At 41.6% G+C, this 13,097-nt stretch overlaps 1 protein-coding gene across 11 annotated transcripts in view; it reads left to right on the plus strand.

Annotated features, from left to right (window-relative positions):
* The window catches only part of ZNF23 (zinc finger protein 23), a 33,808-nt gene that overhangs the window by 5,828 nt on the left and 14,883 nt on the right, over window positions 1–13,097 (plus strand). For 3 of the 11 annotated variants that reach the window (XM_042917845.1, XM_042917846.1, XM_042917842.1), the window contains exon 1: window positions 12,190–12,676. The exons of 1 other annotated variant lie outside the window; for it this stretch is intronic. The gene's annotated coding sequence lies outside the window, so the exon portion shown is untranslated. Of the gene's footprint in view, window positions 1–12,122; window positions 12,148–12,188; window positions 12,677–13,097 lie in introns of those variants that run through there. 7 more of the 11 variants (XM_042917837.1, XM_042917841.1, XM_042917847.1 and 4 more) reach the window with 5 other exon arrangements.

Consider the following 13,097-nt stretch of genomic DNA (forward strand, 5'->3'; position numbering starts at 1 on the left):
CAATGAATCCATTCTCAAGATAAATCTTAACTATAAAGCCAAAAGCTTCCACTCTTAAAGCTTTCATTTTGTTTGCTCAGTTTTTATTTGGAATGGACGCTATTCTAGGGACTAAACTGGTAAATGCCAGGCTATTGTATCTTTAATAGTGTGGCATTTACCAATTTGTCTAGAAGAGCATGCCCACCTTGATCTGGTTAGTGTGCCAAGGAAAAGCTCTGGTTCTCATGAAGGGGTGCTGAGGTGTCTCAGTAAGAAAACAAAGAGCTGGCCCTTTAGATGATGAATGTAGTCTGCACCCTCTTTTGTCTAGTGCCCTTTTGCTGCCAACCATCGTGGCAGTCACCCTGCCATATTCCAGACTACCTGTTCCCTGAAATCCAGCACCTGGTGGCTTCACCATCTCTTCCTTATTTGCCGGCAGTTTAACGAGCAGTTGTATCATGTCCTTGCACTGACCAATGGGTAATAGGCTGGGGGATCGCTTAACTTAAAAATTGAGGTATAATATACATACAGGAAAATGCACAAATCATAGTTGTACAACTTAAAATGTTATAAAGAACATAGCCTTAGAATCAGGAAAGTACATACCAGGACCTGATGTCTCCTTGCACCCCATTCTAGTCATTACTTCTCTCTCATAGTAACCTCTTTTCTGATTTCTACCATCACAATTTTTTACGTGAATGGAGTCATCAGTATAGATCCGTTCTCAATGCTGCATGGTTTTCTGTTACTTGAATATACCACAATTATTGCCTACTGTTGCTAGGCATTTCAGTTATTTCTAGGGGGATCATTTTGAGAGCAGATAATTTAAAAGTCACTCAGAATAAAACTGGTGAAAGTAAACAGGCTTTGGGACTTGGTTTCACATGCTGCCATGTGAGCCACAGCTGCCCTTAAGTAAATGATATCACAGCAGTAATACCCTTGGCACTCATCCTATGCCAGGCACTTTCCTAGTCACTGCACACACTTAAACGATTCTCTCAAGTGGGTGTTGTAATTAGTTCCATGTTGCAGTTGCATGGAACATGTTCCATGTTGCATGATTAGGCCACCCAAGGACACAGAGGTAGCAGAGTAGGGCTTCAGACACGGGCAGTCAGTCTGGTTTCAGAGTGCACCTGTGTCCTAGCCATCCCAGTATTCCCCTATAGAGATCCGAGTTAAGGTCAGTACCAGAAGAGGGGTTATTTGAGGAGAGTGATGGACTCCTTAGAGATGGAAGAGAGTATCAGAAACAAGATCAGGAGGCCTGTGCCTGACTTCACACAGTGAGGGAAAGCATAGATTGAGCTAGAACAGTAAGACGTGTAGTACAGATAGTCTCAATATGGCATACCCAGGAGGCAGAGGACCTGGCTCTTAGGTCCCTCAACCCTCTGAAACGCCATTGGAAAATGGATATTTTCTGTCATGTACCTGAATCAGCTGGCTCCTCTGAGGTGTTTTCAGGTTTGAGATGTGGTGAGAGCCTTAGTGATTAGTCATTTTCATCTTTGTGTACTTAATTATCAAGTAGTTTGCATTCATGGTCCCTGACCCCAGTGCCGTTATCAGAAAGCCTTCTCCAACTGAGTAACCGCCTTTGAATTAGTTATGGTTAGTGTATTAGTTTCCTATTGCTGTGACAAAATACCACAAATTTAGTGGCATAAAACAAAAGAAACTGAGTTTTGGAGGCCAGAAGTCTGAAATCTGTTTTCTTGGGTTGGAGTCAGGGTGTTGGAAAGGCTGTACTCCCCGGGGAGACTCTGGGACGAGTCTGTGCCTTGTCTCTTCCAGCTTTTGGTGGCTGCCAGCATTCCTTAGCTTGTAGCCACATCACTCCAATCTCTGCTTCTGTCTTACCTCTGTGTGTCTAATCTCCATTGGCTTCTCTTGTGGCATTTAGGACCCACCTAGGTAATCAAATGACACCAGTAAAAACTGCCTTTTAAAAAAAATGTAATTCTCAAATTTGTATTTTTTTTTAATATTTGCTTTTGAGAGAGAGAGAGAGAGAAATAGAGCATGAGCAGGGGAGGGGCAGAGAGAGAGGGAGACACAGAATCTGAAGCAGGCTCCAGGCTCTGAGCTGTCAGCACAGAGCCTGACACGGGGCTCGAACTCACGAACTGTGAGATTATGACCTGAGCCGAAGTCTGATGCTTAACTGACTGAGCCACCCAGGCACCCCTGTATTTTATATTTTTAAAGTGTATTTTTGTTTCTAATGGTTTTTTATTAAAATAATTTTTAATGTTTATTGTTTTTATTTAAAAAAAATTTTTTTTTAACATTTATTTATTTTTGAGACAGAGAGAGACAGAGCATGAACAGGGGAGGGTCAGAGAGAGGGAGACACAGAATCTGAAACAGGCTCCAGGCTCTGAGCTGTCAGCCCAGAGCCCGACGTGGGGCTCGAACTCACGGACCGCGAGATCATGACCTGAGCTGAAGTCGGCTGCTTAACCGACTGAGCCACCCAGGCGCCCCTAATGTTTATTGTTTTTAATTTAATGTTTATTTTTGAGAGAGAGAGACACAAGAGTGTGAGTGGGGGAAGAGCAGAGAGAAAGGGAGACATAGAATCTGAAGCAGGCTTCAGGCTCTGAGCTGTCAGCACAGAGCCCGATGCAGGGCTTGAACCAACGAACCCGTGAGATCATGACCTGAGGCAAAGTCGGATGCTTAGCTGAATGAGCCACCCAACTGCCCCATAATGTTTATTTATTTTTGAGACAGAGAGAGGGAGACAGAGCATGAGCAGGGGAGGGGCAGAGAGTTGGGGAGACACAGAATTCGAACCAGGCTCCAGGCTCTGAGCTGTCAGGAGACAGCCTGATGCCAGGCTCGAACTCACAGACCACGAGATCGTGACCTGTGTTGACGTTGGACTCTTAACCAACTGAGCTACCCAGGCACCCCTCAAATATTTATTTTTAAGTTTTCATTTTAAATTCTAGTACATAACATATAATGTAATGTTGGCTTCAGCAGAATTCAGTGATTCATCACTTAAACACCCAGTGCTTATCACTACAAGTGCCCTTAATACCCATCACCAGTTCAGCCCCTCCCCTCCCCACCTTTCCTCCAGCAACCCTCAGTTTGTTCTGTATAGTTAAGAGTCTCTTACGGTTTGCTTCCCTCTCTCTCTCTCTTTTTTTTTCCCCTTCCCCTATGTTCATCTGTTTTGTTTCTTAAATTCCACATGAGTGAAATCATATGGTATTTGTGTCTTACTGACTTATTTTGTTTATAATACACTCTAGCTCCATCCATGTTGTTGCAAATGGCAAGATTTCATTCTTTTTGATGGCAAAAACTGCCATTTAAAGTAACATTTACAGGTCCAGAAAGTGGGACCTGGTATCTTTGTTTGGCTATTACTCATTTTTTTAAACTTTATTTATTTTGAGACAGAGCACAATCAGGAGAGGGGCAGAGAGAGGGAGAAAGAGAATCCCAAGCAGGCTCCACACTGTCAGCATAGATCCCGATATGGGTCTCGATCTCACAAACCATGAGATCGTGACTTGAGCCGAGATGAAGACTGATGCTCAACCAACTGAGCCACCCAGGCACCCCTGGTTGGCTATTACTGAGATCCACAAATAAGGTGGAAGAGGAAAGAAGTTAACATTAATTGAGCAATGCCTGTGTTGTATGTACTTTAAGTGAAACAGCATATAGTATTTACAACAACTATGTGCTATTACCCCATTTTTCAGATGAATGGAATTTCAGAAAAATGAAGTGATTGCCCAGTGTTTCATTGCTAGTCAGGGAAGGAGCCAGAACTCCTCAATGTGATTCCTACTAAGTCACAGTGCCTCAAAAGCTGGCTGGTGTTTTGAACTTACTGACTAGGCAGTGTTAAGTTAGTGCACTTGATAACACATAACAAACGTATTTGTTTCTTTTTCATTTCCTGCCCACCATCTATATTGCATTTTCAAATAACCTGAATATATAAAGGACATTGGGGTTTTAGCAGTTTGCTATTATCCACTGTGTTTTGTAATATAGCCAAACGAGATAATTCAAGGAAAACTACCTTAAGGAACCAGAAGTACCTGGTTTGGCTATAGATGTAGTCTTGCTTTTTTATCATCATCACCACCACCATCATCATGTGTGATCTCTTGCTTTTTAACTGAAATATTTAATCACTTGTATTTAATATACTTATTAATTAATATTAGGTTTAAGCCTGTCATCTTCATATTTGTTTTCTATTTGTCCTATAGTTCTTTCTCACCACCCCCTTCCTGCCTTTTTTTGGATCAATATAATTTTTATGATTTCATTTTATCTCCTTTTGTGGATGTTTAGCTATAATAGTTTTTGTTTTAGGGTTCTTCTAGGATTTAGACTATATATCTTAAACTTAGCACACTCTGCCTTTAATATTATAGCACTTCATGTACAGTATAAAAACCTTATAAAAATGTACTTCCATTACTCCTCTCTTAATCTTTTAAGGTTGCTTGAAATTGTCCCACAGCTCACGAATTATCTGTTCATTTATTATTTAAACTTTTAATTTTGAGATGATTGTAGACTGACATGCAGTTGTAAGAAATAATACTGATAGATCCCATGTATCTTTTACCCAGTTTCCTCCAAAGGTAACACAACAATCAGGATACCGACATGGGTAAAACTCAACATACTACACAGTTCCATATTCACAGGGATCTCTCATGCTGCCTTTCTAGAGCCACTTAGAACCCTCTCCCTTATTCCTGGAAGCCACTAACTTACTCTCTATTTCATTTTTAAAAATCACTTTAAGAATGTTATGTAAATGTTACCAGACAGTATATAACATTTTGAGATTGGCCTTTTTGCTCAGAGTAATTCTCTGGAGATGCATTGAGACTTTTGCTACATGTATCAATAATCTGTTCCTTTTTATTGCTGAATATATTCCATAGTATAGATACTCCACAGTTTCTTGAACTACTCACCTATTGAAGGACAGCTGAGCCATTTCTAGTTTTTGGCTATTATGAATAGAGCTGCTATAGATAGACATTTGTATACAGTTTTTGTGTGAAAGAAAGTTTTCAGTTGTCTTCTTTTTTTTTTTTTTTTTGAGAGAGACAGAGAAAGCATGAGCAGAGAAGGGGCAGAGAGAGAGACTCCCAAGCAGCCTCTGCACTGCTAGCACAGAGCCTGACACAGGGCTCAAACCGAGGAAACTGTGAGATCATGACCTGAGCCAAAACCAAGAGTCAGACGCTTAACTGACTGAAACACCCAAGTGCCCTAAGTTTTCAGTTGTCTTGAATAAATGCCCAGAAGGACAGTTGCTGGGTCATGTGATAACTGCATGTTTATAGTTTCCTAAGAAACTGGCAAACTGCGGGTGCCTGGGTGGCTCAGGCAGTTAACTGTCTGATTCTTGGTTTTGGTTCAGGTGATGATCTCACGGCTTTGTGGGTTTGAGCCCTGTGTCAGGCTGGGTGCTGACAGCACGGAGCCTGCTTGGGACTCTCTCTCTCATCTCTCTCTCTGCCCCTCCCCCACTCTCACTGTGTCTGTCCCTCTCTAAATAAATAATTAAGAAACTGAAAAACTGTTTTCCAGGGTGACTGCACCATTTTATTTTACATTTCCACCAGTAACATATGAGTGATTCAGTTGCTCTGCATCCTTGGAGGCATTTGGTGGTGTCACTGTTGTTTTATTTCAGTCATTCTGATAGATGTTTATTGTATTGTGGTTTAATTTGCATTTCCCTCATGGCTAATGATGTTGAACATCTTTTGTTTATTTGTCATCTGTGTATCTTCTTCAGTGAAGTGTCTTTTCACATATTTTGCCCATTTTCTAATTGGATTGTTTGTTTTATACTGTTAAGTTTTGAGAGTTCTTTATATATTCCGGAAATATATTATCAGGTATGTGCTAGTACTCCTTGGATATGTGGTTTGCACGTATTTTCTCCTACTCAATAGCTTTTCATCCTCCTAACAGGATCTTTTACATAGAAAATTTTTTTAAAATTTTGATGAAGTCTAATTTAGAACTTTTCCTCTTACAGCTAATAAATTTTGTGTTAGGTCTAAGAACTCTTTGCCTAGCCCCAGGTCCTGAAGATTTTCTTTCATTTGTTTATAAACATTTTACATTTACATTTTCACATTAATGTCTGTGATCCATTTTGGGCTTATAAGTTGTGATACTCAGGTTGGGATTCATTTTTTCCCTCTGGATGCCCAGTTGCTCTACCACTGCTTTTTGAAAAAGCCATCTTTCCTCTATTGAATTGCTTATACACTTTTGCAAAAAATAATAAGTTCAGCATAGTTGTATGGGTCTATTTCTGGGTTCTTCATTCTTTTCCATTGATCTATCTATTGTATATTCCTCTGCCAATAACACAGTCTTGATTGTTATAGCTATATAAGACTTAAAATTGGATAGACCAATTCCTCCCATGTTACTCTCCTTTTTTCAAGCTGTCTTATTCATTCTAGATCCTTTGCCTTTCCATATGGATTTTATTTTTTTTTTTATTTTTTTTTTTTATTTTTTTTTTTAAATTTTTTTTTTTCAACGTTTTTTATTTATTTTTGGGACAGAGAGAGACAGAGCATGAGCGGGGGAGGGGCAGAGAGAGAGGGAGACACAGAATCAGAAACAGGCTCCAGGCTCCGAGCCATCAGCCCAGAGCCTGACGCGGGGCTCGAACTCACAGACCGCGAGATCGTGACCTGGCTGAAGTCGGACGCTTAACCGACTGCGCCACCCAGGCGCCCCTCCATATGGATTTTAAAATAATCTTGTTTATATCTTCAAAAAGTCTGCTGGAATTTTGATAAGAGTTGCATTAAACCTGTATATCAATTTGGGGAGAGCTCACATCTTTCTTATGCTAAATCTTCCTATCTATGAACCTGATATTTATCCCCATTTGTGTAGATCTTCTTTGATTCTTTCATCAGCATTTTGTGGTTGTCAATATTCAAGTGTTGTGTATGTTTTGTTAGTGTTCATTTATTTTTTATTTTCTTTTCTGTGTCTTTTTCTTTCCCTTTTTAAACTTTCTAATGTTTATTTATATTTGAGAGAGAGAGAGCACGAGCAGGGGAAGGGCAGAAAGAGAGATGGAGACAGAATCCGAAGCAGGCTCCAGGCTCTGAGCTGTCAGCACAGGGACTGATGAAGGGTTGGAACCCATGAACCATAAGATCATGACCTGAGCCAAAGTCGGATGCTCAACTGACTGAGCCACCCAGGCACCCCTTTCTCTGTTTCTTTTTGGATAGTTTTTACTGCTATGACTTCAAGTTCACTATGTTTTTTTTAAAACGTGTTTCCTCCCCCCGCCCCCCATATCTACTCAATTCTGTTCAGTGTATTTTTTTAAAAAAATTTTTAATGTGTATTTATTTTTGAGACAGTAAGACAGAGTGCAAGCAGCGGAGGGGCAGACAGAGGGAGACACAGAATCTGAAGCGGGCTCCAGGCTCTGAGCTGTCAGCCCAGAGCCCAATGCGGGGCTCAAACTCAAACTGTGAGATCATGACCTGAGCTGAAGTCAGACGCTTAACTGACTGAGCCACTCGGGCGCCCCCTGTTTAGTGTATTTTTAAAAATTTATTTGAGAGAGAGAGAGAGGGAGAGCAGGAGTGTGGGGGAAGAGGGGCAGAGGGAGAGAGAGAATCTTAAGCCAAGCATGCCAAGCATGCCAAACATGGAGCCTGATGAAGGGCTCAGTCCCACAACCCTGGGATTATGACCTGAACCAAAATCAAGAGTCAGATGCTCAACCAACTGAGCCACCCAGGTGCCTCTCTGTCCAGTGTATTTTTTTTTTTTTCAGTTTATTTATTTTGAGAGAGAGAGAGAGTGTGTGTGTGTGTACTTGGGGAAGGGGCAGGGAGAGAATCCCAAGCAGGCTCTGTACTGTCAGCACAGAGCCCGATGTGGGGCTCAAACTCACAAACTGTGAGATTGTGACCTGAGCCGAAATCAAGAGTCAGATACTTAACCGAGTCAACCCAGATCCCCCTGACATAGGACATTTCTCTATTTTCCATGTCTCTATTTAATTTTTCAATCTGCAGATGCAGTTATAATAACCTTTAAATGCCATTGTCTCCAAAATCTATAATGACTATTTCAGCAGTTTTCTAGTTCTTAGATTATGAGTTACTGGTCCAGGTAGGTAGTATTAAACTATGTATTCAGTAATACAGACTATAATTCTAAATTCTTAGGGGACATCCCCACTACCACTCTAAAACCTACAAAAGGACTTCTTTGTTATCTCTCTTTGCTAGTGGGAAGATTTTTTCCCCTAATTTATCCTTTCCTGGGTCCAGGCATTTTAGTGGGTGTATGTGTTTGTGAGAAGTCCTAATTCCTACTTGTTTCATGTGGCCTCCTGAATATTATGATTCAGCCTCCTCAGGTATCAAGATCTTCAAATCTCCACTGTTTCTACTTGTGTTGGCCAAAGCATTCAATGCAGCTAAACTCATTGGTTTTAGTTTCTTGTTCAGGTTTGGTACCTGGGTATACTTTCCTGTGAGCTAGGTATAAAATCATGTTATAAATTGTATCTTATCCTAAATTTCTGGATACTAGTTTATATCTTTCACTATATTGCCTTAAATGGAACCTTGCCTGATAACATTTTTTGTCTTAAAGTCATTACTATATTAATATAGTTAATGGTATTTTTACTTTAGCTTAACACTTGTCTGGTATATCTTTAACATTCAGTCCTTTTGCATTTTTGTTTTAGTAATATCTTGTGAATATATAACATTTTCGCCCTAGATAAACCTTAGAATCATCTTCACAAGATCCCAAACAAATCCTATTGTCGTTTTATTTGTGTAGGACAATTCCTTCCACTTTCTTCTTTTTTTTTTCCAAAATAGTTTGAAATTGGACTTACAGGTCAAGTCAAGATGAATGCCCTTTCTTTGAAAAATTACCTCTGCCTTTTCATTTATACAAGTTTTTATTGTTGTTGTTTTTGTTGGTTTAGTCCCTGAGTATTTAAATTTTCCTTCGTCTATGTCTTAAACATTTATTATTAAGTTTATTCTTAAGTTTTTTTTGGTTTCTTTGTTGCTTTTTTGAATAAGACCTCTCCCTGCCCTGTTTCTCCACATAGTAGGTTGAGTGGTTTGTTAATTCATAATAAGTAAAGAGAATTTTTATAATATTGAAACATTCTTGAACTCTTGAAATGAACCCCAGACTTTGTTGTTTTCCCACAATTTTCAAGAGGAAACGCAGGTAGAACAACCTTTACTGTGTCATCTTAAAACTAGAAACACCAAAAAATGTTTTTTTAACATGAGAAGATTTGTCAGTTTCTCCTGGTGGGCAAGGGAGGAAAGGTTTTAGGGAGGCCCTGGGACTGGAGGGGCAGAGGATACTTAGAGCCGAGCAGAGGGAAACATGGCTGCAAGCCCAGCCTTCCAGAGCAGCGAAATATGAGAACCAGCCTAAATTTTTAAGTTTGTTTTTAAGTATGTATGATTTTTCCATCATCCCTTATTCCTAGGGGTATTGGTAAGGCTATCGCTGTGGGTATTGATTTGAAGAACCCAAATCAGTGTGGTTAAACATGATGACAACTTATTTCTCACTTATGTATCATCTGAAGTTAAGCAGTCTAGGGCTGGTACAGCAGCTTTATGATACCACCCAGCAGCTATGTCAACCCTAGGAACCACATCCTCATTCACATGGTTCAAGATGCTCACCCCCTTGTCAGCGTTCCACCTAGCTGATGGATACTGGGACAGGAAATGCATGTTCCTTCTATTTAAGGGCATGGCATCACTTTTGCTTATAGTCTATTTATCAGAAGTTGGTCGTGTTGTCACGCTTGGATTTAAAGAGAGCCAGAAAACGTGTTATTTTTTCTGGACTGTCTTTGGCTTGCTATAGATTCTGTTACTATATAAGGGAAGAATAGAGATCAACAGACAAGTGGTCTCTGCTTCTTCAGGCCTTTTGTAACTTGGTGTGTGCCTGTCTTCATACACTTAGGAGTCAGAGCTTCATGGTTACTCTGGAGGCCTTATTTTCTTATCTGTAAGATGAGTGACTGATTTATGATCTAACATTTGGGCCCAGGACTTCTGTGACACTGTGATCTCCTAATTCCTTCCTATTTCTTCAGTCAAGCCCTCAGTCCTAGCTAAAGGTCTGCTAAAGGAAAACAATAACAAAAAACAAACAAACAAACAAACCACGTAATGCCAAGAACAATGTAATCTCCAGCTATCACTGTGCTGAATCCTGGGACCATTTTTCTATCTGAACAAGAGAGGCCATGAAAGTGCTCATTTTAGGAAAACAGTGATGATCAAGGTCAAGGCAAAACTGAGAAGGGCTCCTGGTCAATGTTATGATTCCAGGCATAATCTATATCCCACCTCTAGTGGCACAGAAATGAAGAAGGGTTCTACTCTGGAGTTGGGGTTGGAGCCTTTGGACGATGGCAACGACAAATGTTTGTTGCATACTTCCTTTGTGCCAGGCCTTGTGCTTTAGCTGAGGATAATGGTGTTGAACAAGATAGATATAGTCCTTGCTTCTTGGAGTGAGCAGAGAAGACAGTTAAATAAACTGGTATCATTAAAAAAGCACACATGTGCCAAGTACGGAGAAATACAGAGTGCTGTGATGGCATAGAACTGGCGGGCCTGCCTTATTCTAGGTGCTCAGGGAAGGCTTGCTTTCAAAGGGAAATGGGATTTGAGCAGAGACTTCAAGGAATAGTCAAGATTGGAGAGTAGGAAGGGTATTCTAGGTTTAGGGAGCCCTGTTCGGAAAGTGGGGCTGAAGTTGATAGAGGAGGAAGAATAGGCGTGGTGAGAGGCTGGAGAGGTGGGTGGGACCTACCACCAATCACATTCCAGTGCTGTAGCATTGCGGGATCAGAACCTAAGGATGGTCCAATCCAGTGGCTTTTAGTGCTGTTCCCCGCCTCCCCCCACCTCCCATTTTGGAATTTTATGGGAGTATTTTTGTTACAGTGTTTGGTGGTGTTTGATGGGAGCCTGGAGAGCCAGGAATCCTGCAATGCACAGAAGGGTTCCACTTATTTGAAATAGTTTTCACATACTTTCAGGACATTCATGTAGGTAAAAACTTGATAAATGACCTGAGTCTAGAAAGTGTTTTCAGCTAGACACAACTAATTTTTTTAAGTTAATTCATTTATTTTGAGAAACAGATTGAGAGAGAGAGAGCGCGAGCGAGTGTGCACGTGCACAAATGGGGGAGGGGCAGAGAGAGAGAGAGAGAGAGAGAGAGACAGTGTGAGAGAGGATACCAAGCAGGCTCGGCACTGCAAGATCCTGACCTGAGCCAAAGTCAGAGGCTTAACCGACTGAACCACCCAGGTTCCCCTAAACACAACGATTTCTACACAGTTTTAATTAACATACGTTGATTCTCCAGAAATATAATTACTATACCTATAAAATCAAACGAAGATTGTACTGTTTCACTTAAACTTTACCAAAAAGTGTTCACCATTTTGGATCGTACCTTGTGATTTTTGAAACACCAGCGTAAGACAGACAGCGTTGTGGCTGTGGCGTTCAGGCACATTCCATGTGAAAAGGCAAATTATCCACCACTTCATTAGGTCTCCTATAGCAGTCACGAGCATACATTTGCATATTGAAAGGTGTATTTTATCTCCTCTATTAAAGCATAATATTAGTTTTTAAAATGTAGGTTGTTTATATTACATATGATCTTCTAAGTCATGATCGTAAGTTTCACGACAGGAGAATAAAACAGTCACTAGGAAATATTTGTTACAAAAAGGCTGCCTTAAGGTCTGTCGGCGTGTGATCGATCCACTGGCCCAGTCCGGAAACTCCCGAATCCGGTAGAACCGGGAGCTTTACTAAGATACAGATCCCCGGCGTCATTGCCGGCCCCCGACTCTTCCCCAGCCCACCTCGAGGAACAACTGCCCTGCTGCTCAGACCTGCTCAGACCTGAGCGTAGGGCGCAGGAGCCTCTGACACCCAGACTCAGAGCGCAGAGGCGGGGCCAGAGTGCTACTCACTGGTAGCAACGCTGCTCCTAGAGAGGCTGGGCCGCGGCCTGGTGACGCACTTCCGGCCGCGCCACGAAGCCGCCTGCTGCGAGGTGAGTGTGGGGCTGCAGGCGGCGGGGGCGGTGCCCCGGCGGGTAGCTGTGGGTGCTGTGCGGATGGGCCTCCCGCACTTGCAGGAGTGGGTAGAACGGCTGCCCGCGGTCCTCCTCCGCCCCTCCTCGACTCCCACTTTGGACTTGGTGGCCGGATGCGTTCCATCCCGTGGAAGGCGAAGCCGGATTACCGTCACAACCTCGGAGCCCCGAGCATTTAGCATTTTGTTCGGGGAAGATACTACTGACCTTTTGGGAAGATATGTCGGAGCAGCCAGGGGGTGGAATATTGGCAGGAGTGAAGCGGCTTGAGGTGATATCACTAGTGTTTTAACATGTTGAAGTCGTACAGGGGCTCTTACCTATATGCATTTCAAGTATGGACCGTATGCCTCCTGACTCCTAACATAGGGTCGTGAATCAGGGTTCAGTGAGAGCGCAGAAAAAGCAGAGCCCTCCCAGACACCGGGGAGCAGAGCCAGCCCGGCTTTTGAAGGGCACTGTCTCCTGGAGCTGTGCGTTCCAAAAGGTAACTTGGCCCTACTCCTGGGCCGTTGGGATGACAATGATCTGGGGATGATTTATAATCACTTATTTGCGAAGTCCTAGAATACACATAAAATAGCCCCAGAATTCCTCATTCATACCTTCATGAGAAGCAATTTTACGAAAACACTATACTACACTAAATTATAGTAATTAACACATGAAATTACACACACACACACACACACACACACATATGTATATATCTGTCTATCTATCTATATATATGTATATATCTCTGGAATGTGGCTGGTAGTGTATGCAGAGGAAAATTTATGGCCTTAATAGATTTTAATTGCCAAATAGAGAAGAATGAAATGAGTAAATAAATCATGTATCCTCAAGAAGCATTTGAGCACAGGTTTTTTTAGCCTTGTAGTATCTAGTTAAAACACTGTTTTCCA

Source organism: Panthera leo, chromosome E2 (assembly GCF_018350215.1).
Source record: "Panthera leo isolate Ple1 chromosome E2, P.leo_Ple1_pat1.1, whole genome shotgun sequence".
NCBI classification, from domain to species: Eukaryota; Metazoa; Chordata; class Mammalia; order Carnivora; family Felidae; genus Panthera; species Panthera leo.